Source organism: Choloepus didactylus, chromosome X, assembly GCF_015220235.1.
Source record: "Choloepus didactylus isolate mChoDid1 chromosome X, mChoDid1.pri, whole genome shotgun sequence".
In the NCBI taxonomy this organism is placed as follows: domain Eukaryota; kingdom Metazoa; phylum Chordata; class Mammalia; order Pilosa; family Megalonychidae; genus Choloepus; species Choloepus didactylus.
The window spans coordinates 128,329,153-128,343,771 of NC_051334.1; the positions used below are offsets into that span (position 1 = coordinate 128,329,153).

Here is a 14,619-nt window from a genome sequence, read left to right on the forward strand (position 1 = left end):
GGAATGAGAGGGGGGTATATTACTACTGACCCCAAAGAAATGAAAAAGGTCATTCATTAGAGGGTATTATGAACAACCACAGGCCAACAAATTAGACAACATAGGTGAAATGGACAAATTCGTGGAAACACACAGACAACCTACACTGACTCAAGAAGAAATATAAGACCTCAACAGACCAATTACAAGTAAAGAGATTGAATCAGTCATCAAAAACCTCCCAACAAAGAAATCTCAGGACCAGATGGCTTCACAGGTGAATTCTACCAATCATTCCAAGAAGAATTAATACCAATCCTGCTCAAACTCTTCAAAAAAATTGAAGAGGAGGGAACGCTATCTAAATCATTCTATGAAGCCAACATCATACTAATACCAAAGCCAGATAAAGATACTACAAGAAAAAAAAATTACAGACCAATTTCGCTAATGAATATAGAAGCAAAAATGCTCAACAAATTACTTGCAAAATGAATCCAATAGCACAATAAAAGAATTATACACCATTATCAAGTGGGTTTTATCCCAGTTGTGCAAGAGTGGTTCAATTAAAAAAACAATTAATGTAATAAAACACAACATTAACAAATCAAAAGGGAAAAACCACATGATCATCTCAATTGACACAGAAAAGGCATTTGACAAAATCCAGCATCCTTTCTTAATAGAAATACTTCAAAAGACAGGAATAGAAGGAAACTTCCTCAACATGATAAAGGGCATATATGAAAAACCCACAGCTAACCTCATACTCAATGGTAAAAAAATAAAAGGTTTCCCTCTAAGATCTTGAACAAGATAAAGATGCCCACCATCATCACTGCTACTCAACATTGTGCTAGAAGTTCTAGCTAGAGCAGTTAGGCAAGAAAAAGAATGAAAAGGCATCCAAATATGAAAAGAAGTAATACTTTCCTAATTTTCAGATGACATGATCCTATGTAAATAGAATTCCCCAAAAATCTACAACAAAACTACTAAAGCTAATAAACGAATTTAGCAAATTAGCGGGATACAAGGTCAATACACAAAAATTAGTAGTGTTTCTATACATTAGTAATGAGCAGCCCGAGAAGGAAATCAAGGGAAAATGCCATTTACAAGAGCAACTAAAATAATCAAATATCTAGGAGTAAATTTAACCACGGATGTAAAGGACTTGAAAACAGAAAACTACAAAACATTGCTAAAAGAAATCAAGGACATTTGTGTTCATGGATTGGAAGATTAAATATTGTTAAGATGTCAATTCTACCCAAATTGATTTACAGATTCAACACAATCCCAATCAAAATTCCAAAGCATACTTTGCAGAAATGGAAAAGCCAATTATCAAATTTATTCAGAAGGGTAAGGGGCCCTGCACAGACAAAAACCTGTTGAAAAAGGAGAATGAAGTTGGAGGACTGACATTTCCTGAGTCCTGAGCACATTACAAAGCTACAGTGGTCAAAACTGCATGGTACTGACATAAAGATAGATATATTGACCAATGGGATTGAATTGAGAGTTCAGAAGTACACCCTCACACCTATGGTCAACTGATTTTTGATAAGGCTGCAAAGTCTACTCAACTGGGACAGGACAATCTCTTCAACAAATGGTGCTCGGAGAACTGGATATCCATATCCAAAAGAATGAAAGAGGACCCCTATCTTACCACTTATACAAAAGTTAACTCAAAATGTATCAAAGACCTAAATATAAGAGCCAGGCCAGAAAACTCCTAGAAGAAAATGTAGGGAAGCATTCTTCAAGATCTTGTGTGAGGCAATGGTTTCTTAGACTTTACAACCAAAGCACAAGCTAAAAAAGAATAGATAAATGGGACCTCATCATAATTAAATACTTTCATGCTTCAAGGGACTTTATCACAGAGTGGAAAGGCAGCCTACACAATGGGAGAAAATATTTGGAAACCACATATCTGATAATGATTTAATATCCAGAATATATAAAGAAATCCTACAATTCAACAAGTAAAAAGACAACCCAATTAAAAAATGGGCAAAAGACTTGAGTACACTTTTTTCCAAAGAAGAAATACAAATGGCTTAAAAGCACATGAAAAGATGCTCAACATCACTAGCTATTAAGGAATGCAAATCAAAACCACAGTAAGATATCATTTCACACCTACTAGCATGGGCACTATTATAAAAACAAAAAAGTACAAGTGTTGGAGATGATATGGAGAAATGGGAACACTCATTCACTGCTGGTGAGAATGTAAAATGGTGTAGCTATTTCAGAAGATAGAAAGCAGGGATGTAAACAAACATTTGCACACCGATGTTCATAGTAGCATTATCCACAATTGCCAAAAATGGAAGCAACCCAAGTGCCCATCAACCAATGAACAGATAAAGAAAATGTGGTCTATCCATACAGTGGAGTGTTATTCAGCTGTAAGAAGGACTGAAGTCCTGATGCACACATGGATGAACCTTGAGGACATTATGTCGAGTGAAATAAACCAGACAGAAAAGGACAAATATTTTATGATCTCACTGATATGAGCTAATTATAATAGGCAAATGTATAGAGTTATAATGTAGAATATATCTTACCAGGAGACAGAATAAAGGTAGAGAATGGGGAGCTAATGCTTACTCTTGCATAATGTTTGGAGATGGATAGAAGTGATGGTAGCCCATTACTGTGAGTGTAATTAACAATGATGAATTATGGGTGTGATTGTGGTTGAAAGAGGAAGTTCAGGGTCGTGTATGTCACTTCAAGGAAAGCTAGAGGATAAAACACCAGACTATATAATATAGTGAACCCTGTTGTGTTTGATGACTGCGGTTAATCGTACAAAAAAAGAATGTTCTCTCCTGAACGAGAACAAGGTACTTCAGTATTACAAGGTGTTAACAACAGGGTGGTATAAGGGAAAAAATACACCTGGTGGAAGCTATGGACTGTAGTTAATGGTAATATTTTAATATTCTTTCATCAGCTGTAGCAAAGGTACCACACTAATGCTAAGTGTCAATAATAGAGGGCTATAAGGGGTATGAAATATTTCTTTTTGGAGTAATGAAAATGTTCTAAATTTGTGCTAATGAATGCACAATTTTGTGTTTATACTGTGAGCCACGGAATATACACACTGGATGGATGGTATGGTGTGTGACTATATTGCAATAAAACTGCTTTAAAAAAAGAGTCACAATGCCTCTTGATATGGTTACTTGGTTTTCTTAAAAAAATATATACAATTTCAAATTTAGAATTTTTAAAGGACAAATACTTACAGATTTTCTTTTTTCTTTAGGAAGAAAACACGTATATCTTCTGTGATTTTGATCTGCAGTAAGAGATAACACTGATGAGTACATCAACATGAGAAAAGAACCCCCTTAATAAAGGTGAAGTGCTGTTTCACTTTATCTGTGCACCTTGGCCCATGATAAGCCAGGTACCAAAGTAAACAAGAAATGTCTAGAGATGAGTGTCTGACTAGAGGCAGTGCTATTATGTTAAGCGAGATTTAAGAGCTGGTAGTCAAAAGTTGGAAAATGACAAGAAGCAAGAATCATGTTCTTAATGGCTTCATTTTTACTTTTACCCCACCACTTCCCCATTGTTAAGATAGGAGTAAAGTTCAGAGACAATGTCTGACCATAGCAAACTTGTCAATCTAACAAAACAGGCATCCCCACCCTCAAATACCTATAGGTGCCTAGCTATTTTTCCCATCAAATTCCAAAATGAATAATTTCCTTTTAAAATGATGTTCTTTCCAAATTCACATACAGCACTGGTCTAAGAAGACCCCTAAAGATATTTTCATCTTCCCTGAATTTACATACAGATCAGTTTTGTGACATTCTTCAGGTTATATGTGCCAACAAGGTTTAGGGTCGTTTACTGTCAAGATTGACCTCGTTTGGACAATGCAGAAGAAAACTGGGGGCATAATAGGCATGATTGGCCTGAGTCTGGAGAAGAATTGTAGCTTCATTTCCATCTAGTAGTATTCACTGCTACTTGAATATAATTATGTTATGAGAATAACCCTTCAAGTTAAAAAAAATCTGGACATCCAAACAGAAGTCATAAAAATAAACATCCACATAATTGTAATTACTACACTAACTAGCTGGAGTTAATTCTGACAGTTAATTTTCCTGTTTGATACTATTAGAAGGACAAAGAAAAGAATGATGTGTTCCCAGATCTACCACTAAGTAACAGAGTATGTCTTTTGTTTTATGAGAACTACTTTTCAACTTCAAGTTAATATCCCCAACCTAATTTGAGGAAGGATGTGCCGGAGACAGTATCAGTACATGTCTGAACACAAATGGTTAAATCTACTTAAAAATAGAACAAATGCTATAATATTTTCTTTCTTCTCTCCCAGGAGGTAACATTTGATATCAACACAAAGGGGGAAAGGGGAGTCTTTATGTACATACTAACATAAGGTCCAAAGAGTTCCCAAGGAAATCTGGGCAAAAGAAGAACTTCATATTTCTATACACAAATGTATATATTTTCCTCCACAGATGATTCAGATAACTGAGAAATAAATCTAACCTTCCATAAAATCATTTAAAGACCTATATGTTGTGGGGAGTGGTGCTGGATAAAATACAAAACTATCCACTAGTTTGCTTGATTTGGAAAGTAATTTCATCAATTAATATTTGCATAGGATAGTCAACACTTGATCCTTTGCATTGGGGAGGGAGAAGTGGGAAAGGATAATCTAAAGTATCAGAGAATTCATTCAACTGTATTAGAGCCCCAGCTTCAACCTTCTACTCATCTCCAGTCTCAGCCCAAAATCAGTTGAGCAAGAAGAAACAACTCTCACACACACAAAAAAAACCCATTAATATAAGAGAAAGATAAATTTTTCTCAGTGCCTATAACCTTAAAGGACATTTCTTTCATGATTAAAAAAAGACAAACAGCTACCCAGCAGATAAAAGGAAACCATACTAAATCTTCAAAAACTGACCTGCACCCTCCTTTCTCCTAGCTGCCCCCTGTAAAATTACCATACTCCTCTAAGTCATTCTATTAAAATAAATTGAAAAAATAATTTAATATAAAATAATTAAGCAGCTTACCATCATGCAAAAGTTCTATTTACTGATGATCAGGAAAAGGGATGATTTGGCTAAAATTATAATGAAAACTTTAGCCATACTTTTCACTTTTAGGGATATGCAAGTTTTTGTAATATAAAGAAATTAGAAAGCCTTAGATTAACAAAGTTTTAATAGACTGAAGCATAAAATATGGTTTCTTGCAACTTAATGGTAATCTGGTGGCATGAAAAAAAGAGATCTTACAACTTCAAGGGTTTATCTTCTTACAAAGGAAATAAAGCAGCACTGAGAAAGCCTGACTCACAAATAAGACGGAGCAAAACAATGCCCATGCAGGTAGAGTAGGAACATGTTGGAAATAAAGTAGTTATCTTAGGTTAGTTGTCTTTTTCTTACTCCCTTGTTATGGTCTCTTTGAAATGTTCTTTTATTGTATTTTTTTTAATTTTTTTTTATTTTTATTTTTCATACAGTTGATTTAAAAAAAAAAAAGTTAAAAAAAAACAAGGGAAAAAAATATAGAGAGCCCCCTTGAGGAGCCTGTGGAGAATGCAGGGGTATTGGCCTACCCCACCTCGATGGTTGCTAACATGACCACAGACATAGGGGACTGGTGGTTTGATGGGTTGAGCCCTCTACCGTAGGTTTTACCCTTGGGAAGACTGTTGCTGCAAAGGAGAGGCTAGGCCTCCCTATAATTGTGCCTAAGAGCCTCCTCCCGAATGCCTCTTTGTTGCTCAGATGTGGCCCTCTCTCTCTACCTAAGCCAACTTGAAAGGTGAAATCACTGCCCTCCCCACTACATGGGATCAGACACCCAAGGGAGTGAATCTCCCCGGCAACGTGGAATATGACTCCCAGGGAGGAATTTAGACCCGGCATCGTGGGATGGAGGACATCTTCTTGACCAAAAAGGGGATGTGAAAGGAAATGAAATAAGCTTCAGTGGCAGAGAGATTCCAAAAGGAGCCGAGAGGTCACTCTGGTGGGCACTCTTACGCACACTTTAGACAACCCTTTTTAGGTTCTAAAGAATTGGGGTAGCTGGTGGTAGATACCTGAAACTATCAAACTACAACCCAGAACCCATGAATCTCGAAGACAATTGTATAAAAATGTAGCTTATGAGGGGTGACAATGGGATTGGGAAAGCCATAAGGACCACACTCCCCTTTGTCTAGTTTATGGATGGATGAGTAGAAAAATAGGGGAAGGAAACAAACAAACAAACAAACAGACAAAGGTACCCAGTGTTCTTTTTTACTTTAATTGCTCTTTTTCACTTTAATTATTATTCTTGTTATTTTTGTGTGTGTGCTAATGAAGGTGTCAGGGATTGATTTAGGTGATGAATGTACAACTTATGTAATGGTACTGTGAACAATCGAATGTACGATTTGTTTTGTATGACTGTGTGGTATGTGAATATATCTCAATAAAATGAAGATTTAAAAAAAAAAAAAAAAAAAAAACAATGCCCATGCAGATAACAGGAATGTAATTCAGGTAAAAAGTGAAACAAATTCAATGTGGTGTTGTTCAACTTCAGACACCCTCATTTTGGGACAAACTTAAAAAACAAACCATTACTGTGTGTTTTTTTAGGTTTTGGCCTCTCTGAAAATAAGTTACTCTGTTAACCAATATTTTGAAAAAATTTGTCCATAAGGAAAATGTAGTAAATTTGTGATAGCAACCTGTTGGAAATGCTTCAAGCATAATTCACCTTCATCCTGTACTTAATGTCAAGGTCCAGTCTTAATTAAATTGAAAATTGCATGTTTCAGAAAAGAGTAAAAAATATTATAATAGTCCTTAGCATTTAATCATCAAATCCAAACGTAAATTCTGACGGGTCCCTTTCAAAACAATTTCACTAAGCAATGATCTTTTATAAGTCTTATTTCAGATAAATATATAAAAATCATATATTGACAAGTACTAGTGGATGAAAACTGCCATACACAACACAGTTCAAAGTTTAGAAATGTTGGTATCAAAAAATAATATAGGTAGGAAACAATATGTATGACTCCATTATATATTCATGTATTTGAGTGTGTATATATGCATAGAAAAACTGGGAAAATATACACCAAATAATATTCACACTGGATATTGCTAGTTGGTAGGGTTACAGGTGATTTTTATATTTTTAAATATTTTTATATATTTTTGTATTCTCAGTGTCAATTAGTATTGCGAAATTTCTGTAAATAAAAATGTACACTAAAAATTAAATAAATTACAAAAGAATAAAAATGACTCATATAAAATAAGGCTATATAACTGGCATAAGACAGTCAAAGAACTGGAGAGTACTGCTAGAATCTAAGATGTAGTAAGAATCTTTTTTTAATCTCTTAAGAATATACGTGATCACACCACAAAAAACATTAACTCAAAACGGATTAACAACCTAAATATAAGAGCTAAACTATAAAATTCTTAAAGAAAACAAGGAAAGATCTTCTAGACCTAGTATTATGCAATGAATTCTTAGACTTTATGCCAAAAGAATGAGCAACAAGAAAAAATAGGTAAACTGAATTTCATCAAACTTTAAAACTCTGCATCAAAGGACATTATCAAGAAAGTGAAAAGACAAAATCCATAGTGGAAGAGAATAATTGCTAATCATATGTCTGATAAACATGTAGCATGCAGAATATATAAAGAACTACCACAACTCAACAACAAAAAGACAAACAACCCAATGTTAAATGGACAAAGGACTTGAATAGATATTTCTCCAAAGAAGATATACAAATGGCCAATAAGCACATGAAAAGATGCTCAAAATCATTAGCCATTAGGGAAATGCAAATTAAAACCACAATGAGATACTACCTCATACCCACTAGAATTGCTATTTATTAAAACAGAAACTAGTAAGTGTTGACAAAGATGTGCAGAAATAGGAACCCTCATTCATTATTGGTGGGAATGCAAAATGGTGTGGCTGCTGTTGAAAACAGTTTGGCAAATCCTCAAAAGTTAAACGTAGCACTACCACATGACCTGGCAATCCTACTTGTCGGTATATACCCGAAAGAACTGAAAGCAGGCACTCATGCAGATATTTGTACTCCAACGTACATAGCAGCATTATTGCACACCAAAACTCATTGCAGCATTATTCACAATTGCCCAAAGGTGGAAGCAACCCAAATGTCCATCAACAGATGAATGGATCAACAAAATGTGGTACAGAGAGAGCAGGGAGATGGTGGATTGGAGAGTCAGGGCAAAAAAATGTCTTCATAAAAAGCACTAGATAAAAGACAGAAAGTGTTCCAGAATACCAGTTTCAGCATTCCACCGACAGGAAAAGGTCTGCTAAATCCACAGGGACTGTGCACTAGGTGAAACCAAGAGTCTGCGTCCAGAAACAAGTGAGTGCTAGGGAGCCAGCAGCCACACTGCAGTCAGGAGAAACGGGGTTGGCGTTTGGAGAGGGATTAGTGTAAAAATCCCAAAAGTGGCTGTGGATCTGGCAGTGAGAGGCGCACAGTCAAGCGTGGGGGGAGTGCCTTCAGCACCCCAGGCACCCGCCTCAGTATCTGGTGTGGATGATAGTCTTTCACAAAACCGTGAAAAGGGGGGAATTACCACGCCCCAAACAGCCATCTTTACAGTGGACTGGGAACGCCCTTGCGCAGCACCACAGCCCAGAGCTAATAAACAGATTTTGCAAATTGGCAGGATAAAAGATTAATGCACATAAGTCAATAATGTTCCTATACACTAAAAATGATGGAACTGAAGAGACACTCAAGAAAAGGATACCATTTTCAATAGCAACTAAAAAAATAAAGTATCTAGGAATAAACTTAACCAAAGATATAAAAGACCTATACATAGAAAACTACATTACTTTACTAAAAGAAATAGAAAGGGACCTAAAAAGATGGAAAAATATTACTTGTTCATGGATAGGAAGGCTAAATGTCATTAAGATGTCAATTCTACCCAAACTCATCTACAGATTCAATGCAATCCCTATCAAAATTCCAATAACCTACTTTGCAGACTTGGAAAAGCTAGTTATCAAATTTATCTGGAAGGGGAAGATGCCTTGAATTGGTAAAAACATTCTAAAAAGAAAACAAAGCAGGAGGACTTACACTCCCTGACTTTGAAGCTTATTATAAAGCCACAGTAGTCAAAACAGCATGGTACTGACACAAAGACAGACATATTAAAAATGGAATCGAATTGAGAATTTGGAGATAAACCCCCAGATCTACGGTTGACTGATCTTTGATAAGCCCCCCAAAAACCACTGAACTGGGACATAACAGCCTTTTCCACAAATGGGGCTGGGAGAGCTGGATATCCATATCCAAAAGAATGAAAGAGGACACCTACCTCACACCCTACACAAAAATTAACACAAAGTGCATCAAAGACCTCAATATAAAAGACAGTACCAGAAAACTCCTAGAAGATAATGTAGGGAAACATCTTCAGGACCTTGTATTAGGAGGTCATTTCCTAGACCTGACACCCAAAGCACAAGCAACAAAAGAAAAAATAGATAAATGGGAACTCCTCAAACTTAAAAGCTTCTGCACCTCAAAGGAATTTGTCAAAAATGTGAAGAGGCAGCAAACTCAATGGGAAAATGTATTTGGAAACCATGTATCTGACAAAAGACTGATATCTTGCATATATAAAGAAATCCTACAACTCAACGACAGTAGTACGGACAGTCCATTTATAAAATGGGCAAAAGATAGGAAAAGACAGTTCTCTGAAGAGGAAATACAAATGGCCAAAAAACACATGAAAAAATGTTCAGCTTCACTAGCTATTAGGGAGATGCAAATTAAGACCACAATGAGATATCATCTCACACCAATTAGATTGGCTGCCATTAAGCAAACAGGAAACTACAAATGCTGGAGAGGATGGGGAGAAATTGGAACACTTATTCATTGTTGGTGGGACTGTATAATGGTGCAGCCACTCTGGAAGACAGTCTGGCGGTTCCTTAGAAAACTAGATAGAGTTACCCTTCAAACCAGCAAATGCACTTCTCGGTATATACCCAGAAGATCTGAAAGCAGGGACATGAACAGATATCTGCATGCCAGTGTTCACAGCAGCATTATTCACAATTGCCAAGAGATGGAAACAACCCAAATGTCCTTCAACAGATGAGTGGATAAATAAAATGTAGTATATACACACAATGGAATACTTCATGGCCATAAGAAGGAATGAGGTCATGAAATATGACACCATGGATGAACCTTGAAGACATAATGCTGAGCAAAATAAGCCAGGCACAAAAAGAAATATTTTACGTTACCACTAATGTGAACACTGAAAAATGTAAAATAAATGGTTTATACTGTCGAATGTAGGGGATCTAGCGATAGACAGCAAATAGTGAAGGGGGAATGATAATTCAATAAGAACAGATAAGTTATCATGGGTAAACTTAATGTTCTGGGAATGCCCAGGAATGACTATGGTTTGTTAATTTCTGGGGGGAATGGTAGGAATAAGTTCGCAGAGATGTAGATATTTTAGGTTGCTTGTTTTTCTTATTCCTTTTCTGGGTTATAGTCTAAATATTCTCTTGGGGTAGAGTAGGAACATGTTGGAAGTAACGTAGTTATTATAGGTTATTTGTTTTTTCTTATTTCTTTATTTTGCTATTGTTTGAAATATTTTTAGTGTCTATTTTTTTTAATTTTCTGATAAAGTTAATTGAAAAAAAAAATACACTGAAAAAAGTATATATATGCAGAGCCCCCTTGAGGAGCTGGGGGAAAATGCAGAGGTGTTGGGCTTCCTCACTTGGATGGCTGTCAATGTTCTCACAAACATTGAGGACTGGCAGTATGATGTGCCAAGCCCTCTATAACGGGATTTGCCCTTATGAAGCTTGTTACTGCAAAGGAGAGGCTAAACCTCATTACAATTGTACCTAAGAGTCTCCCCCTGAATACCTCTTTGTTGCTTAGATGTAGCCCTCTCTCTCTAGCTAAGCCAAATTAGCGAGTGAAATCAATGCTCTCCCCCCTACATGGGATCTGACTCCCAGGGATATAAATCTCCGTGGCAATGTGGGACATGACTCCCAGGGATGAATCTGGACCCGGCATCGTGGGATTGAAAACATCTTCTTGACCAAAAGGGGGAAGCAAAATGAAATGAAATAAAGTTTCAGTGGCTGAGAGATTCCAAAAGGAGTTGAGAGGGGACTCTGGTAGTCACTCTTACGTACATAGATAACCTTTCTTAGGTTGTAATGTTTTGGAATAACTACAAGTAAATACCTGAAACTAACAAACTGCAACCCGGGAGCCTTGACTCTTGAAGACATATGTATAACAATGTACCTTACAAGGGGTGACAATGTAATTAGGAAAGCCTTGTGGACCACACTCCTCTTTATACAGTGTATGGAAAGATGAGTAGAAAAATGGGGACAAACAAAAGGAAAAATACAGCGGGGGGGGGGACGATGTGGTGTTCTTTTTTTAGTCTTATTTTTTTATTCTTTTTCGGGTACAAGGAAAATGCTCAAAAAATAGATTGGGGAGGAGCTAAGATGGCAGCATAGAAAAGAGTGGAAGCTAGTTAGTACCCTTGGAACAACTAATAAGCAACCAGGAACAACTAGTAAATAATCTGAAATAAATGTGGGGGGACAAACATGACTGTCTACACATCATACACCAACATGAATTGGGAGGAATGCCCGAGATTGCAGCATAAAATCCGTAAGTAAAAACTGCAGACCCAAGCTGAGAGCCCCCCTCCCCCGCCACGGCAAACTGCAAAGCCTGAGACCCCTCCCCACGGCAAACTGCAAAGCCTTGCTGTGCTAGAGAGAAGCACTCTCTGAGCACGCGAATATAGCTCAGCTGAGCTCCAGCTGGGGTTTTAATTAACAAGCATGGACTGCTCAATTCAAGCTATGAATCACCAACAAGCAGACAAAGGCTTTTGGTGATGACTGAACTTGGAGAGCCTGAGGACCTCTCTGGGAGGGAGGAGAGCCCAGAGGACCAGGTGCTGTCTCTGGCCGACGGGTGAAACTGAGGGTGGCTGTGGACTTGGTCCTGAATGGGGGATTTCTGTCCCTTTTTCGGCTCAGTGGAGAAAGTCTCAGTCATTTTCAGTTCCCAGTGCTCTGACCCAGACAAGGGTGGAAATAGCACAGGCAGAGAGACTATTCGAACGTAAATGACCTCTCCCCAGGGGGTGTATCTTCCCTAAGAGGAAAAAGGTGGTGCCAACCTCTACTACCTGCCTTCCATTCAGAACCAGACCCCAGAGCCTGGGGGAAAACAGCCACAGGCCACACCTCCTTACACCAGTCTGGAGCTACAGTCTGACAGGTGCCACTTGCTGGGCAGAAAAGCACAGTGACTTGAGGCCTCACAGAGTGTATCAATCTAAGACATCCTCAGGGAAACCAGATACTACTGCCTCCTTCTAGACCTGAGCCTATTCCAGTCTGGGAGAACCTGATTGGGGTAACCAAGGAAACCACATACCTAGACAACAGAAAACTACAACCTACACTAAGAAAAACAAAGTTATGGCTTAGTCAAAGGAACAAACGTACACTTCAACTGAGATACAGGAATTTAAATAACTAATACTAAATCAATTCAAAAAGTTTAGGGAAGATATGGCAAAAGAGATGAAGCATATACTGAAAACACTGGCGTACATAAGGTAGAAATCCAAAGTTCAAACAACTGGCAGACTCTATGGAAATGAAAGGCACAACACAAGAAATGAAAGATACAATGGAGACATACAAGAGCAGATCTCAAGAGGCAGAAGAAAACACTCAGGAACTGGAGAACAAGGGATCTGAAAGCCTACACACAAAAGAACAGATAGAGAAAAGAATGGAAAAATATGAGCAACATCTTCAGGAACTGAATGACTACATGAATTGCAGGAATGTACATGTCCTGGGTGTCCCAGAAGGAGAAGAGAGGGCAAAAGGGGCAGAAGCAATAATAGAGGAAATAATCAATGAAAATTTCCCATCTCTTATCAAAGACATAAAATTAAAGATCCAAAAAACACAGCATACCCCAAATAGAATAGATCTGAACAGGCCTACACCAAGACACTTAATAATTGGATTATCAAACGTCAAAGATAAAGAGAGAATCCTGAACACAGCAAGAGAAAAGCAATACATCACATGCAAAGGAAGCTTGATAAGACTATATGCGGATTTCTCAGTAGAAACCATGGAGGCAAGAAGGAAGTGGGGTGATATACTTAAGATACTGAAAGAGAATCCTATATCTGGCAAAATTGTCCTTCAAATATGAGGAAGAGCTTAAAATATTCTCTGACAGACAATGACAGAGTTTGTGAACAAAATACCTGCTCTACAGGAAACACTAAAGGAAGCACTGCAGACAGAAAGGAAAAGACAGGAGTGAGAGGTTTGGAACACAATTTTAGGACATAGTAGCACAGCAATGTGGGTATACTGAACAAAGATGACTGTGAATATGGTTGAAAGTGGAAGGTCAGGAGCATGTGGGACACCAGAACAAAAGATGAAAGACAGAGACTGGGACTGTATAATTCAGTGAAACCTAGGGTGCTCAACAATTGTGATAAAAGGTACAAATATGTTTTTACATGTGGTACAACATGAATGTCAACATTGCAAGGTGTTATCAATAGGGTGGGATTGGGGGAAAAACATAATCAATGCAAACTGGAAGACTATAACTAACAGAAATTTTGTATTATGCTTCCTTTAAGATAACAAAGGCAAAATACCAAAGCTAAACGTGTATTGGGGGGGGGCAATGGGGAAGGGTATGGGACTCTTGGCACTGGTGATGTCGTCTGACTGTTTATTCTACTTTAGTTTAATGCTATCTTCCCTTTTGGTGCTTCCTAGCTGTTCTGTTTTTGTTTTTTTTTTCTCCCTCTCTCTCTTTCTTTTTTCTTTCTCTTTTGTCTCTCTGCCTTCTTTGACTTCCTCCTTCTTTGGAGAAGAAATGGAGATGTCTTTATATAGATAGTGGTGATGGTGGTGAATACATAAATATGTGACTATACAGGGAACCATCAATTGTTTACTTAGGACGGAATGTATGGTGTGGAACAAAACCGTCTTAAAAATGGGTTGATGAGGAAACCTTGAGGACACAATACTGAGTGAAATAAGACAGACACATAAGGACAAATATTGCAGGGTCTCACTGATATGAACTAATTATACTATGTAAACTCATAGACATGAAACATAAGTTACCAGGATATAGAAGGAGACTAAAAAATGGGGAGTGATTATTTATTATGAGCAGAATGTTCAACTAAGGTGAATGTAAGCGTCTGGAAATGGACAGAGGTGATGGTAGCACATTGTGAGAATAACTAACAGTGCTGAATGGTGTGTGAATGTGGTGGAAAGGGTAAGCTCAGAGTCACGCATGTCACCAGAAGGAAAGTTGGAGGTTAAAAAATGGGAATGTATAAAACAGTGACTCTTGTGGTGGAAAATGTCCGTGATTAACAGTACAAATATTAGAAATCTCTC

The 14,619-nt window shown here is 37.4% G+C and overlaps 1 protein-coding gene across 3 annotated transcripts in view; it reads right to left on the reverse strand.

Annotated features, from left to right (window-relative positions):
* Positions 1–14,619, reverse strand: part of ACSL4 (acyl-CoA synthetase long chain family member 4) — a 178,405-nt gene that overhangs the window by 95,997 nt on the left and 67,789 nt on the right. For all 3 annotated transcript variants that reach the window (XM_037821375.1, XM_037821377.1, XM_037821376.1), the window contains exon 2: positions 3,261–3,313. The gene's annotated coding sequence lies outside the window, so the exon portion shown is untranslated. The remainder of the gene's footprint in view (positions 1–3,260; positions 3,314–14,619) is intronic.